This window comes from Mirounga leonina, unplaced genomic scaffold (genome assembly GCF_011800145.1).
Source record: "Mirounga leonina isolate KUSES-001 unplaced genomic scaffold, KU_Mleo_1.0 Mir_115, whole genome shotgun sequence".
Classification (NCBI taxonomy): domain Eukaryota; kingdom Metazoa; phylum Chordata; class Mammalia; order Carnivora; family Phocidae; genus Mirounga; species Mirounga leonina.
In genome coordinates this window covers 75,337,380-75,351,178 of record NW_023270268.1, presented here as the reverse complement: position 1 = coordinate 75,351,178, position 13,799 = coordinate 75,337,380, and the positions used below count along the sequence as shown (strand labels likewise).

The window sequence follows — 13,799 nt, the reverse complement described above, 5'->3', positions numbered from 1 at the left end:
ACCAAGTACACAAACACAAACACACACACATTCACACATACATATAACGAAAACATACTTACTCTTACCAGGTGGGATGCAGTGTGAAATGTTCTGCTCTATGCTCCTTCATTTAAAAAAAAAAAAAGCTGGTCACTACTTGTAAACAAAGGTTGCAAGCCACGAATATAATTACAGCATATCATTGCTCTAGAGCATTATAAATGCTAACTTAAAATTTTAGGGAAATGTATAGTCCTCCTCCTTCTTAGAATTGGCCCACAAAAGTACTCTGTGTACTCAGAGAAACCAAAAATTAACACAGCCTCGTTCCCCTGTATCCAGCCTGGACATGGTGCTTGCTTTCAGTGTGCTTAAATCATCTACCTTCCCAGGCCCAAGAGCTGAGGGAATGACTTGTAACAGGACTCTATGTCTATACTGCACATTTTATATGAAAGTCATTTTTATATATATTATTTCATTTGACCCTCACAACAACCCTGTGAGGTAGGCAGGGGAAATAATATCAGATTTACTTTACAGATGAAATTAAAGTCCAGAGAGGTTATGTGACTTTCCCAGGCAGATAATAAGAACCATTAAATTTTAGGTGGAGGGCTCTTTTCTCTAAACCACTGATGGTATAATCTGACCTCAAATATTTTTACTTCATTCTCATTTCTTATTGTTGATTCAAGTTTTTGTAGGATACAACAAAAGACCTGATTGTAAACTTATACCAAGTTTATGCTTCTCTACCGATGAAAACTTAGGGCCACGGGACATCTATTCTTTTGGAAGGCACTGTTTCCTTGGCTCCAATCTAAAGAAACATAAGCAATATGAAAGACTCTAAAGGCCAAAGAAATTGAAGAGAAATCAGAGGAAAGGATATAAAATGGAATGTATTAGTGGATTTTAGTCCCTGTAAGCTTTTACTTTTGTGAGAGGGTTCAATGGAGAGCTTTAATGCAGATGAGACTTGAGGCTTTTGAAGAGGATCTAAGTCTTGAAGAAGTTATTCAAACTCAAATCTTGAATGCATAATGATGGTAGGCCCCAGGGTCTTCAAAAACTTGTACTTGATGCTTTAAAACAAAACAAAACACACAAAAAAATTCTACCAGCAAGTCTAATAAAATTTTTTAAGGGTTTTGAAAAGCTTTAACTCTTTGGCCAATAATTAATCAGACTACCAGATACCATGCTGAAAGAATAGAAAGAGAAAACCAAAATGAAATAAAGAAGAAAAAGAAAAGGAAACAAAGATTTTAAAAGACAGAGTGTATAGAATAGCTTAATATGTTTACTGGCTTATCTCTTTGATTAATATTTGCTTTAAATTGCAGAATTCAAACTTCTTACAGAACCACCTTGGGCTATAGTCAGAGAAACTGATTTAATGATAATTTCTGTAATCTCTCTGATCACTATCCATGATATTCGATTGTCTTAAAGGGCTTTTGATCTTTGAAAGCATGGCCAAATATTTGTTGGAAGAGACAGCATAAAATAAAGTTGATTTTGTGGGGTAGAGAGATAAATTGAACTAGGAATATTATGGTCTGAAAATATTTAACAAGGGAGAAAAGTAAAAAGACTTCTTTTTCTTTACAATGGAAAAATTCAGACCACTTTGCAGGTTTTTATGAAATAAATATACTAAATCTCAATGCCTACTTTTGTGCTCATTCTGACTTGTTTCTTTTTATTTTATGTATGCCTATAAAACTGCCTTTTTTCCAAGAACACTTTAAGCTTTTAAAAATTAATAATAATGGGGTTCCTAGATGGCTCAGTCAGTTGGGCAACCAACTCTTCTTTTTTTTAATTTTTATTTATTTATTTTTTTAAAAAGATTTTATTTATTTATTTGCGAGAGAGAGAATGAGAGACAGAGAGCACGAGAGGGAGGAGGGTCAGAGGGAGAAGCAGACTCCCTGCTGAGCAGGGAGCCCAATGCAGGACTCGATCCCGGGACTCCAGGATCATGACCTGAGCCGAAGGCAGTCGCTTAAACGACTGAGCCACCCAGGCGCCCTTCTTTTTTTTTTTAAAGATTTTATTTATTTATTCATGAGAGACAGACAGAGAGAGAGGCAGAGGCAGAGGGAGAAGCAGGCTCCCTGCAGAGCAGGGAGCCCAATGCAGGACTCAATCCCAGAGCCCTGAGATCATGACCTGAGCCAAAGGCAGATACTTAATCGACTGAGCCACCCAGGCGTCCCATTGGGTGACCAACTCTTGTTTTAGGTCGTGATCAGGTCGTGATTTCATGGATCGTGAGATCAAGCCTCACATTGGGCTCCACGCTCGTCGGGGAGTCTGCTTGGGTATTCTCTCCCTCTGCCTCTTCCCCCACTTGCACTGTCTTTCTCTCTAAAATAAAAAAATAAATCTTAAAAAAAATTAAAAATAATAACAATAGCAACTAATACATACTGAGTCTATACTTTGTCCTGGGCACTACTCTAAGCATTTTATGCAGATTAATTCATAATCTTCACAAGAATCCCATGAATTTGATATAATTATTATTATCCTCAATTTACAAATGAAGAAACTGAGGCACATAGAAATTAAGAAATTCTGGTGGTTTACCTGGCTAGTAAATAGTGGAGTTAGGATTCAAACTCAGGCCTTTTGGCTCTAGAGTATCAACCTATGCTCATTACTCTATAAAACTGGTTTCAATGCAACAAAATTGACAAGGACTAATGTTTTCAAATCAGCATTGAGCCATGTCATAATATTTCACTTTCTGATCTTCTGATCAGAGAGTATAGTGACTAATTTAAGTTTCCAAACAGGAGTAATGTAGAATCAGTTTCAGCAGTCACTACTCAGAAGTAACATCCTGCAGGAATGTCAAGGAGTTTAAAAATAAAGCATGCCACTAAAATATTAACAGTGGTAGGGGATTATAGGTAACCTTATTTCTCTTTGGTGATATCACAAATCTATCACCAAAAGAGAAATAAAGTTACCTATATGATATATATATTCACATCACCCCAAAATATATTTCTATATTCTAATTTCTGTCAAGTGGACATGGATCACTTGTATAATAAAAAAAGGTTGTTTAAGCATGCCAACACCATTATTAGCATTAATATATATTAAACTTACATTAGCCCTCGGCCTACTCACAATTTGCTGCTTCTAGTACACTGTGGAGTTAGATACCAGTTAATTAAGCCTATTAGAACTATCTTTAGGGGTGCCTGGGTGGCTCAGTCGGTTAAGTGTCTGCCTTTGCTGGGGTCATGATCCCAGGGCCCTGGAATTGAGCCCTACATCAGGCTCCCTGCTCAGTGAGGAGCCTGCTTCTCCCTCTCCTACCCCCCCTGCTTGTGTTCCCTCTCTCGCTGTCTCTCTTTGTCAAATAAATAAATAAAATCTTAAAAAAAAAAAAAAAAGAGCCATCTTTTAAAAAAGTCAATAAACTGAGTAAGGACCTAAGAAAAAGCATATGGGTTTTATGTCTTATAATTTGGGAGCTCAGGTAATTTTTAAATTTACTTCCTGGTTACATGGAAGTTGAGGTTGGTGGATAAATGATGAGTGGATAAGTAGGGATCAGTATTTAAAGACAGGGATAACAGAATGTATACTCATATTGTAATAAACACTTCATTGCAGTATTAAAAAATTTTAGGATTTGAAAAGAACCTTTACAATAATCTAGTACAATCTCCCGTACAATAAGAAATCCCCTCTACAACATTCCTGATGTTCAAACTCTGCTTAAACAGCCCTAATGACCCAAAGTTCACTGCCTCTGGACACAACCTGCTCCCCTGCTGACTAGTTCTATACCTTCTCTCACTTGACGTCAAATAACAAACAGCAACTGTGCTTCCTACAGTTTTTCCAACTCTTCCAAATTCTTCTATTTTCTGAACAAAATGGTCCCAGTCCCCTCAGTCTAGATCATCACAGTTATCCTTTTACATAATCACAAAACTGGTTAAAAACTCTCGGGGACACCTGAGTGACTCAGTTGGTTAAGCAACCAACTTGTAGATTTCAGCTCAGGTTATGATCTCGCGGGTCTGGGGATCGAGCCCTGTGTCAGGCTCCCTGCTCAGCGGAGAGTCTGCTTGAGATTCTCTCTCTCCCTCTCACCCTGCCCCTCCCCCCGCACTCTCAAATAAATAAATCTTTTTTTTAAAAAGTTAAAAAAAAAACAGTTCTCTTATTCTCTGAGGTATATCTAATGATCAAATCAGTTTTTGTAGAATGTTTTATAAGTTAATGGATCTAGTTCATCCATGGTCATACACAATTGGAAAGCTATGAAAGACTTACGGTCCTAGCTCAAATCCAAATTGAACAGCAATACATTTTTTTTTCTTTTTCTTTTCTTTTTTTTTTTTTAAAGATTTTATTTATTTATTTGAGAGAGAGAGAATGAGAGAGAGAACACATGAGAGGGGGGAGGGTCAGAGGGAGAAGCAGACTCCCTGCCGAGCAGGGAGCCCGATACGGGACTCGATCCTGGGACTCCAGGATCATGACCTGAGCCGAAGGCAGTCGCTTAACCAACTGAGCCACCCAGGCGCCCAACAGCAATACATTTTTGAGTTCTCCCTTCTCTTCTCCTCTCCAAAATAATACCACCAAACAAATCTTAAAAGATACCCTCAACCATAATCTTACATGTTTGCTAGATTTTAATTTTCTCTCAGGCTTCTATCTACCTTCCTATCACTTGAACCTGTGAATGATCTTAAAACAGCCAAAATTCTTTAAGCTGCTCTCATAATCATGAATTAGCCCATGACAGGCCCAGCTCTAAGGTCTTAAAATTCTGACTTTTTTTCTTCCTGTGCTAACTGGATATCTTCTTATCCGGAACTTTTGGTTTTCCAGAAATTTTTATATATATTATGTGTAAATAATATATATATACACATTTTATAAATACATATTTACATGCATAGACACACACACATATACATGTATCTTCCCTAATTCTATGTTATCTACATGTAACTTTTATGTTCATGTGCTCCTTTCTATGTACCACCAGACGTACCATAATCTGTTCTATTCCATTAATCATGACTCAGTCCCCAGATAAATGGCCTTGATTTTGACTTTAACAAGATACACAATCAGCAGTATCATAAAGGTATGTATCTTACAAAGCTTATTCTCAAGCAAGTTTCAAATAAAATCCCATTACTAATGAACAAAGATTACTATATCTTTAAATTTCTTGTACTCTTGTATTCACCTATTATTATTATTCCAAATTTCCACAATGAAAGTGTGGAAAGACAAAGACAGCTAGAGAAGTACAAGTCACAAGAAATTTTTGCGGAGTCCCATGGCAAATAATCAGCCACTTCAAAGGAGATTATCCATATATATCTAAAGGATCTTTCTGGTTTACTGATTTTGCTAACAGAGAAAATAAGCCATTCTTTGAAATGCTTTAAGCCAGCTCTAAACATCAAGAACAAAGTGAAATAATAAATAAGACTTATTAAAAGAGTAGAGTCCCTCAATAGCAATTCAAATAAAACAAAGTCCATCACATTCAGTAATACTGAGAGGCTCAGAAGGATCATGCCAATACAACAGAAACCTAGCCTGCAAACAAAGATAATACCCATATTATACGGGGAGGCCAGTAACATGCTACAATTGCATATGAGTATTAAATTCAGCAGCACTAAGCACTTAGTTTGTTCATAAGAATAATAATGTAATGTCAAGGTTAAAAACCTATTATAATGTCACCAAACCTTCCATGCAGCTCTGGCAAAAACTTCAGTCACTTATACAACCCCATTCCCTCTGAATAGTGCAAATAATTATAAGGACAAAAGTCATAAGGAATAGTTGTAGGCTCCATAGTTCTTAAACTAACCTAAAGCCTTGTCATTTGTTTGTTTCCTAGTATTATGAAAACATGTTCATGGTTAAAAATCCAATCTGCCAGAAAGAGTACACAGAAAAAATATGAATCATCTTCCTACCATAGACCTATAGTCTCATTCACCAGGAGTACCTGTCTATAGTTCCTCATACAGATTCCGAAGAAATTTTGCATGTATATATATAAATGTATGCTTTTAAAAACACAAATGAAAACACACTATACAAACAGTTCTATATTGTTTTTCTGTTAACAATGTATCAGATTTTGCCATACCTCTGCCTATGGATTAGCTTCATTCTTTCTAAGAGTTATAAAGTACTACATTACATGAAGGCATTTATTAAATCAGACCTCTGTTGAGGGATGTTTAGGTTATTCCTAGTTTGTCTGTTTCTTAATTTAAAATAATATGGTAATGATATCTTTATATACAAATTTTTGTGTGCAGGAGCAAATATATCTAAAAGATGAATTCCTAGAAGTACTAACTGGTTTTGGAATTGAGTAAATTCTAAACAAGAAGCCAGTGTCTCTACAAAGGAAACTAGGAAAAACTACAAGTATAATGCTTAGTGATTAAAAGGTGCCAAATATTACCACAAAGTTAGAAGTTAAAGATTTGAAAGTTAACAAACTCCTAAGGTAAAATAGGGAAAAAAAAGAGAAAATTTACCCCCGGGACAGGAAGATAAAAGGCTTGTAGAATGAATCCCGCAAGTGATTTTTAAAAAAAAAAGAAAGGAAAATAGCATAAAGCAAGATAAAGGGAGAAAGAAGACATTTTTTAAACTTTTTTTCTTGCTTTAACCTAACATGTAAAGTAAAACTGGCCAGAAGATTTGGTACATATATTATCACAGAGCCAAACTTGGATGTGAGATGATTTAAATGACTATCTGAAACCCCATTCCTACAGTGTATCCACAGGCTGATATATTCTACCAGGCTCTAAAGTGTTGAAATGAGATCTCCCAAAAAAAGAGAACAAAGCAGTAATCGTCCAGGAGTAATATAACTTGCCAATCTCTTTAATTTCTGATTATTTTACAAGGAAATAGTAATAATTACCTCATATATACACAACAAACCTCTCTTTGGAAGATCCAGATTAAAACAAAATTTGAAGATTCATTCTATATTTTTCAATCACAATCCTAAAATTTCCTAGACCAATCCAAGGCTGTTCTATTTCTCACCTAACATAAAACACAGTCAACAACTTACCTTTCCCAAAGTGCTAGGATTTGAATGCCACAACATAAACTGATTCATGTTTTTGTCCATTTATGGTCCGTGGATTTCTTTAAATGAAGTCCATGTTAGCGTCCATAGATATCAGTGTTCTGCAAAACTGAAAACCTCAAGAATGTCAATGTACATACCTAAGTTACCACTTAGATACTAAATTATTATGAATAATAATTATAAGTTATTATTATGAATATAGACATTTAGATATGCAAAATTAGTGGATATGACATTGAACAGCAGAATGAGGTAGCAAAATTATACTGTATTTTTAAGTAAGACATTACTATTAACAAAATCTAGAAGATCTCGAAACACAGCTTTGTACCATATTTATATGTATTCTAAAGGTGGCACCATAGTAAGAGCTTGTAAAGATGGGAATGATTTGGATACCAACACTTTCCAGAAATTGGGAAAACAAATTTTAAAGCCAGGCAAACTTTTAAAATTTAAATGACTACAATAATGTACTTACATGTCTACTTTCTGGGTTTTTTCAGACTATTTTTAAAAACATCTTGGATTTTTCTTTTTTAAAGATTTTATTTCTAAGTAATTGCTACACCCAAGGCGGGGTTCCAAACCACAACCCCAAGGTCAGGAGTCGAATGCTCCACAGAATGAGCCAGCCCGGTGCCCCTAGGATTTTTAAATCTAAAAATGCTTACTAGTTTCTTCTTTGTAAAAACAAACAAACAAAAGCATAAATTCAGGTTTTTCTACTCCATTATATCCAGTCTAAAAAAGATTCTAGAACCTCTTAGGAGCTACTACACATTAGATAGCACAAAGCCCATACACAAAATCACTGCATCCAGAAAATGATCCATTACACAGCCTGATGTGTCTGTCCTCTGCACTTTTTTCCACTTGACAATCAAAACCAATCCGGTTACAGCACTTGTTCTTTAGGTCTATGGCCACTCTTCATCACATTTAAGACACCTAGACAAATATTTTATGAAGAAGACAATTTAATCTTCAGGGATTCATTCTTTTGGAGGCCTCCTACAAGTCTGTGGAAGGAGTTTATGTTATGTGAACACACCAGGTGAAACCTCTGACTGGATTTTTATAAATTAATTTCATCTTTGTTATGAAATCTTTCTTATTTACCTCTCAAATGTAAGAAGTACCCCAATGTAAGAAAGAAAACATGAAGAAAATGGAAAGTAAGTTTATACTGCTGAAAAGAAAGTACTTAGAACACTAGAAGTTCAGTGCTACAACCGTAGCTTATCATTCCTCCCCCATCATTACCTGAAGTTCTTCCGAGAAAAATAAAGGAATCTGAAAGAAGCTGAATTAATCGCTTTATCCTCTACCCCACCATCTAAATATTAAAACAAGTTTATAAGTTTCAATAATCTCACAAAACAACAACAGTGCTCTGAATCTCTACTCCCCCAGCATCCTCATAAATCACTGGTTAGCAAACTACGTTGAAGTCACTTCTACACTCAGATAGAGATCCTGAAGTTCGGGAGAAGTTCCCCTTGCTGAGCGAGAATCTGGTTCGTGCGTTCATAATACATAATTCATTCGTTCAAGAATGCCTAATAGTGGCAAGGCACTGTCTTGGATTAAGAGATGAAGTACCTGTCCCCTATTAGCAGAACAGAGGCGGGGGTTGGAGTAGGTAAGAAATGAACTCTACGTCGGCTCATTTCAACGCCCAGGCTCCACCTCTCACCCCAGAGCGCCAAAGCTCAGGAGCCCACGACCCCCAGCCATGACCGATTCCTGAAAGTCTCAAGCTGTATTTCCCCGACGACCTCGGTCCTCACGACCCCGTTCCCAAAGTTCCTCGCACCCCTCCCTCCCCAGGGAGTCTGACGCCAAGGAGACTTTCCTCCAGCCTAATGCGAGATCCATCTCTCTCCCTGCCCGAACTACCTGGGCCACCAACACCAACTTCCACCCTTGACCGGGTCCAAGTTTGGCGTGCACGTTACCTGCCCGGGATGCAAGGTTCCAGGAGGACCACAGACGCTCCGCCCCACCCACCGCGACGCCCTCCACAACCAGGGACCGCCTCCAGGGCGTAACTTCCGGTGCATCACGTCCGGCCGAAATTCGCTAGGCCCGATGGTCCCGCTTAGCGTCCAACCCCCGCTAGTGACGCCACTTCCGACGTCTTCCTTGGTTTCCCCGGGATCCACGCGCGCTCCGGATCTTGTTTATGGGGTATCTTTCCCCCCTGCTTTCCTTAACGGCTGTGTAGTCCCGCTCGAAGTTCATTTTTTGTTTTTCAGACTGGTTTGCCGGCTTCTGCAGGCTTCTGCAGTCACTTCCCTCTGCTCCCTCTTTGTCTTGAACACAAGATTTTTCCGATTTTTCTGCTCAGTGGAGTGCCCCGGAGCGCGGGCTCTGAGGTGGTCTAGTTTCGAACGCTGCTTCTCACATGTAAGGGTGTTAACCTGGCACGTTACTTAACTCTTCTGTGCCCGTTTCTTTGTGAGACAGAGATGACACTAGTACCTAGAACGTAGGGTTGGTGTGTGTATTTCTTGAGGTAACACATGGAGAGCTCTGGCACAATGAAGCGCTCAACGAGTGTTAACGATTACAGGCAGTCTCTTCTTTCCTGTTGGAACTGGTAAGTGGTTAGGAAAGCTGGAACCAGTTTTCTTGTTACCCGTTGTATCCTCAGCTTTTAATCAAGTGATTAATAATACTTGGTACCTTCCTCTGAAGTGTGAGCTCCTCCAAAGATAGAGTTTTGTGTAGGAACCAACTTCAGCCCTACTTGAAGTCACCTGCCTGCTTGGTTATTGTGGTAGATACTGGAGGAAAGATGAATAAAACCCAGGCTCTGCCCTCAAAAACATAGAGATAATAAATTACGGAAGGAAGAAAGCTAACCTAGGAAAAAACAGGAGACCAGTTGAGCTGAGGGTTTATCCTTACAACAAAAACTTCACAGAATGTTAGAAGTGAATTTAGTTAACCTCTTGATGTTACAAGTAAGGAAAATTGGACCCAGAGAAGCAACTGACTGAAAGTCACACAATTAGTGCCAGAGCCAGGACCAGAAATGGAGTCCCAAAATGCTCACCACCTCCTTCCATTCCCAAAATATGCCTCAGGGTGTTAATAAGGTAAAAGCAGATTCACTTTCAAGACCTTCACTCTCAAGTGAAAAGGAGTAGGAAAATCCCAGTCCAAGACAGGCAATGTAACCTAGCGGGTGCCACACGATTCTGATGATCATTTGAATGTTCTGATCTGGCGCTGCTGAGTTCATTTCAAATAATTAGCTCTCTCTCCCCTGGAAACTTCTTATATTTACCCAGAACTGAGGGGTTAAGTATCAGCTCCTGTGAGCTCTATCTTCTGTTTTAGCTGGCTAGACAGGAATAAGTAACTGATCCAAGCAGTAACCAAAGGTAAACAGAAAGACTGCATTGCCAATGAGGTGACACAATCTTTTTTTTTTTTTTTTTTAAGATTTTTATTTATTCATTTGAGAGAGAGAGCAAACAAGAGCATGAGCAGGGGGGAGAGGGAGAGGGAGAAGCAGACTCCCCGCTGAGCAGGGAGTCCGATGCCTGATGTGGGACTTGATCCCAGGGCCCTGAGATCATGACCTGAGCTGAAGGCCGACACTTAACCGACTGAGCCACCCAGGTGCCCCAAAGTGACACAATCCTATTTATAGACTAATCTATTGCAAGCAATTTCTCTTAAATATTCAGTCTTTGTTCTAGGAATATAACAAAGCTAGCATGGGTATTATTCAAATATTGGTACTAAGTCTGTGTTCCAAATAATCTGGTAATTCTATGGACCCCATAGAATAATGTAGTTGGAATAGATGAAATTTAAGGTTTCTGCCAACTCTAGCATAAAAAAAGATGACATTTTTAATGAATCAATCATAAGAATTAAATAATCTGCTGAAAGTCACAAAGTTAGCCAGTGGCAGTCAGTAGAAAACTGAATAGAATCTAGAATGACTAGTATTTAGAACTGATTAGTTCTAGACTCTCAAACTCCTGATTCCATTCATACACTTATTCATTCATTCATTCAGGAGAGACACCATGCCAGGCACTGGGTATACAGATGAAGCCTGGGTGGGTCAGTTGGTTGAGCATCCAACTCTTGATTTCGGCTCAGGTCATGATCTCAGAGTTGTGAGATTGAGTCCTGCCTCAGGCTCCATGCACAGTGTGGAATCTGCTTGAGATTCTCTCTCTCCCTCTGCCCCCACCAAATGCTCTCTCTCTCTCTCTCAAATAAATAAATCTTAAAAAAAAAAAAGATGAATAAGTAATCTGCTTTTGAGGAATTTTATATCTTGTGAGGGAGGCAGAACTATTTTTTTTTTTAAGATTTTATTTTTAAATAATCTCTACATCCCGCACCTGGGTGGCTCAGTCGGTTAAGTGTCTGCCTTCAGCTCAGCTCATGATCCCAGGGTACTGGGATCGAATCCCGCATCGGGCTCCTAGCTCAGCGGGGAACCTGCTTCTCCCTCTCCCTCTGCCTGCTGCTCTCCCTGCTTATGCTCTCTCTCTCTGTCAAATAAATAAATAAAATCTTTTTTAAAAGTATTTATAATAAATAAATAATCTCTACATCCAACATGAAGCTCAAACTTACAACCCCAAGATCAAGAGTCTCATGCTCTACTGACTGAGCCAGCCAGGTGCCCCATGGAGGCAGAACTTTTAATGGAAAAATAATTCAGTGTTAATATTATTATAGGTCCATCTAGTTCCTTCTTTCAATCAATGCACTTTTCCCCCTTTGCCACCAAAATACCATAACTTGACAAAAATAAATGCAAAAAATATGTTTTAATGATATTTAAAATCATTTGAACCACAAGAGTCTGAAACAATCACAATTTACATAGATCTTTATATAGGTATTAGAGTCAGTGTTTGGGTTATATGCCTATCTCTGCTATTAACTAGCCATGGGACCTTAGACAAATCACTTCACTTCTCTGGGCCTCAATTTCCTCTTTAAGGAAATTACTCCTCCAGACAGGAGTAAGCCTTGTCTTGTTCTGTGTAGTAGAAAACAATGTATATTTCCCACTGTAACCACTAGATGACACACTTTCTTTTCCTCCCTCCTTCTCGCCCTTCCTCTTCCTTCCTTCCGCCCTTCCTCTTCCTTCCTTCCGCCCTTCCTTCCTCCCATCCTCCAGTCCTTCCTCCCTCTCCCTCCCTCCATCCTTCCCTCCCACCCTCTCTCTCTCCCTTTCTTTTCTTTTTCTTTTCTTTCTTGTTAGTTCATCTGACCAAGACATCATTACACCACCTATCTGAACAACCACCCAAATAAGTAACAACCATGCATCCCAAGACTCTAGGAAATGACAGGCCTAAAATATTTGTTGGATGAGTGAAAGAATGAGTGGATTCTAGGATTCTTTCTGGGCCCTTTTATCTCTTACTACTACTGCCTTTTCTTCTATTAAAATAATCTTGAAAGCTGTGATGGTGGAAAGAGGAAGAAAAGAGACAACAGATAGGAACTGGGTTGGGAGGAGAATGCAAAAGGCACTGCATTGCATCCCAAAGTGAACAGCAGTGCACTGTGATATTTATGGCTGAAATAATGTAATGTCTGAGACTTATTTTTAAATAATATGGAAAAGTTCAGATAATTAAGATGGGTCATATATTAATGTTGGAGATGGATATATTTGGTTTCATTATATTCTTTCTACTTTTTTATATGCTTGAAAATTTCCACAAAGTTTAAAATAAGGTAATGAGGGCGCCTGGTGTTGGGATTTGGTTGCAGCCTATGGGCATAATCTTTAAATATGCTCAATAATACATACATACATAATAATACATCATTGATCTCTGATATTTCAATCAGTGAAGATAATTGACATGACTGAGACATTTTTCTGCCACAGTTGAGACTTCTTTAGGAATCCTGATAGCTTATCTTCATCATGAAGATACTGAATACAGTGTGTGTGTGTGTGTGTGTGTGTGTGTTATATCTCCAAAGCCCAACATTTGAGCAAGCCACTGGAAATTATAGAAATTGTCATTACTAATATTATTGGCACAGTAAAGAAATTATTTACATCACATCTCTTATTTCAAGTACTTATGTGAGCAGATTTTCTCCTCAAATGTCAGCCAACTTCACTGGGGAAGAGTGTACTCACTGCCCATTTCTTTGCTGTAATAGTTAGGATAGGTTAAAATTCTTTAACAAACAGACCCACATTTATTTCTTTCTCTTGTAACAGTCCATGTTGGTTCTAGTCAGCAGGCAGCTCTGCCGCACAAGATCATTTGGGAAGTCAGGCTTCTTCTATCTGTGGCTCCCTCCTTCTCTGAGGCCTTGTGCCCATTTATATCCCACAGTAAAAGGGGAAATGATGTGGAAGAGAACATGTGAAAGATTTTATCACTTCAGCTGGAAAGCAATATTTTTCATTTGTTCCAGAACAATCTAAATGGTTTACCAGAGAAGTCAGCCTTAGCCCTCATGGCTTCATGCCACTATTGAATGAAGTTTCACAACCAAGTTTAGATAGTCATCTCCATTTTTACTGTGAGTACATATTTGCATGATCTAGCACACAAAAGTTCTATATTTACATTCTTTTATTTGTCTTAAAAGTTTTAAAAACCTCTTCTAGGTGTGCCTGGCTAGCTCAGTCGGTAGAGCATGCAACACTTGA

At 38.3% G+C, this 13,799-nt stretch overlaps 1 protein-coding gene across 1 annotated transcript in view; it reads right to left on the bottom strand.

Moving 5' to 3' along the window:
• The window catches only part of MAP3K13 (mitogen-activated protein kinase kinase kinase 13), a 165,665-nt gene extending 156,587 nt beyond the window's left edge, over window positions 1-9,078 (bottom strand). The window contains exons 1-4 of the mRNA XM_034999750.1: window positions 7,929-9,078; window positions 7,103-7,229; window positions 922-1,070; window positions 63-106 (exon numbers count right to left, since the gene is read on the bottom strand). The gene's annotated coding sequence lies outside the window, so the exon portion shown is untranslated. The remainder of the gene's footprint in view (window positions 1-62; window positions 107-921; window positions 1,071-7,102; window positions 7,230-7,928) is intronic.
• Window positions 9,079-13,799: the final 4,721 nt, after the last annotated feature.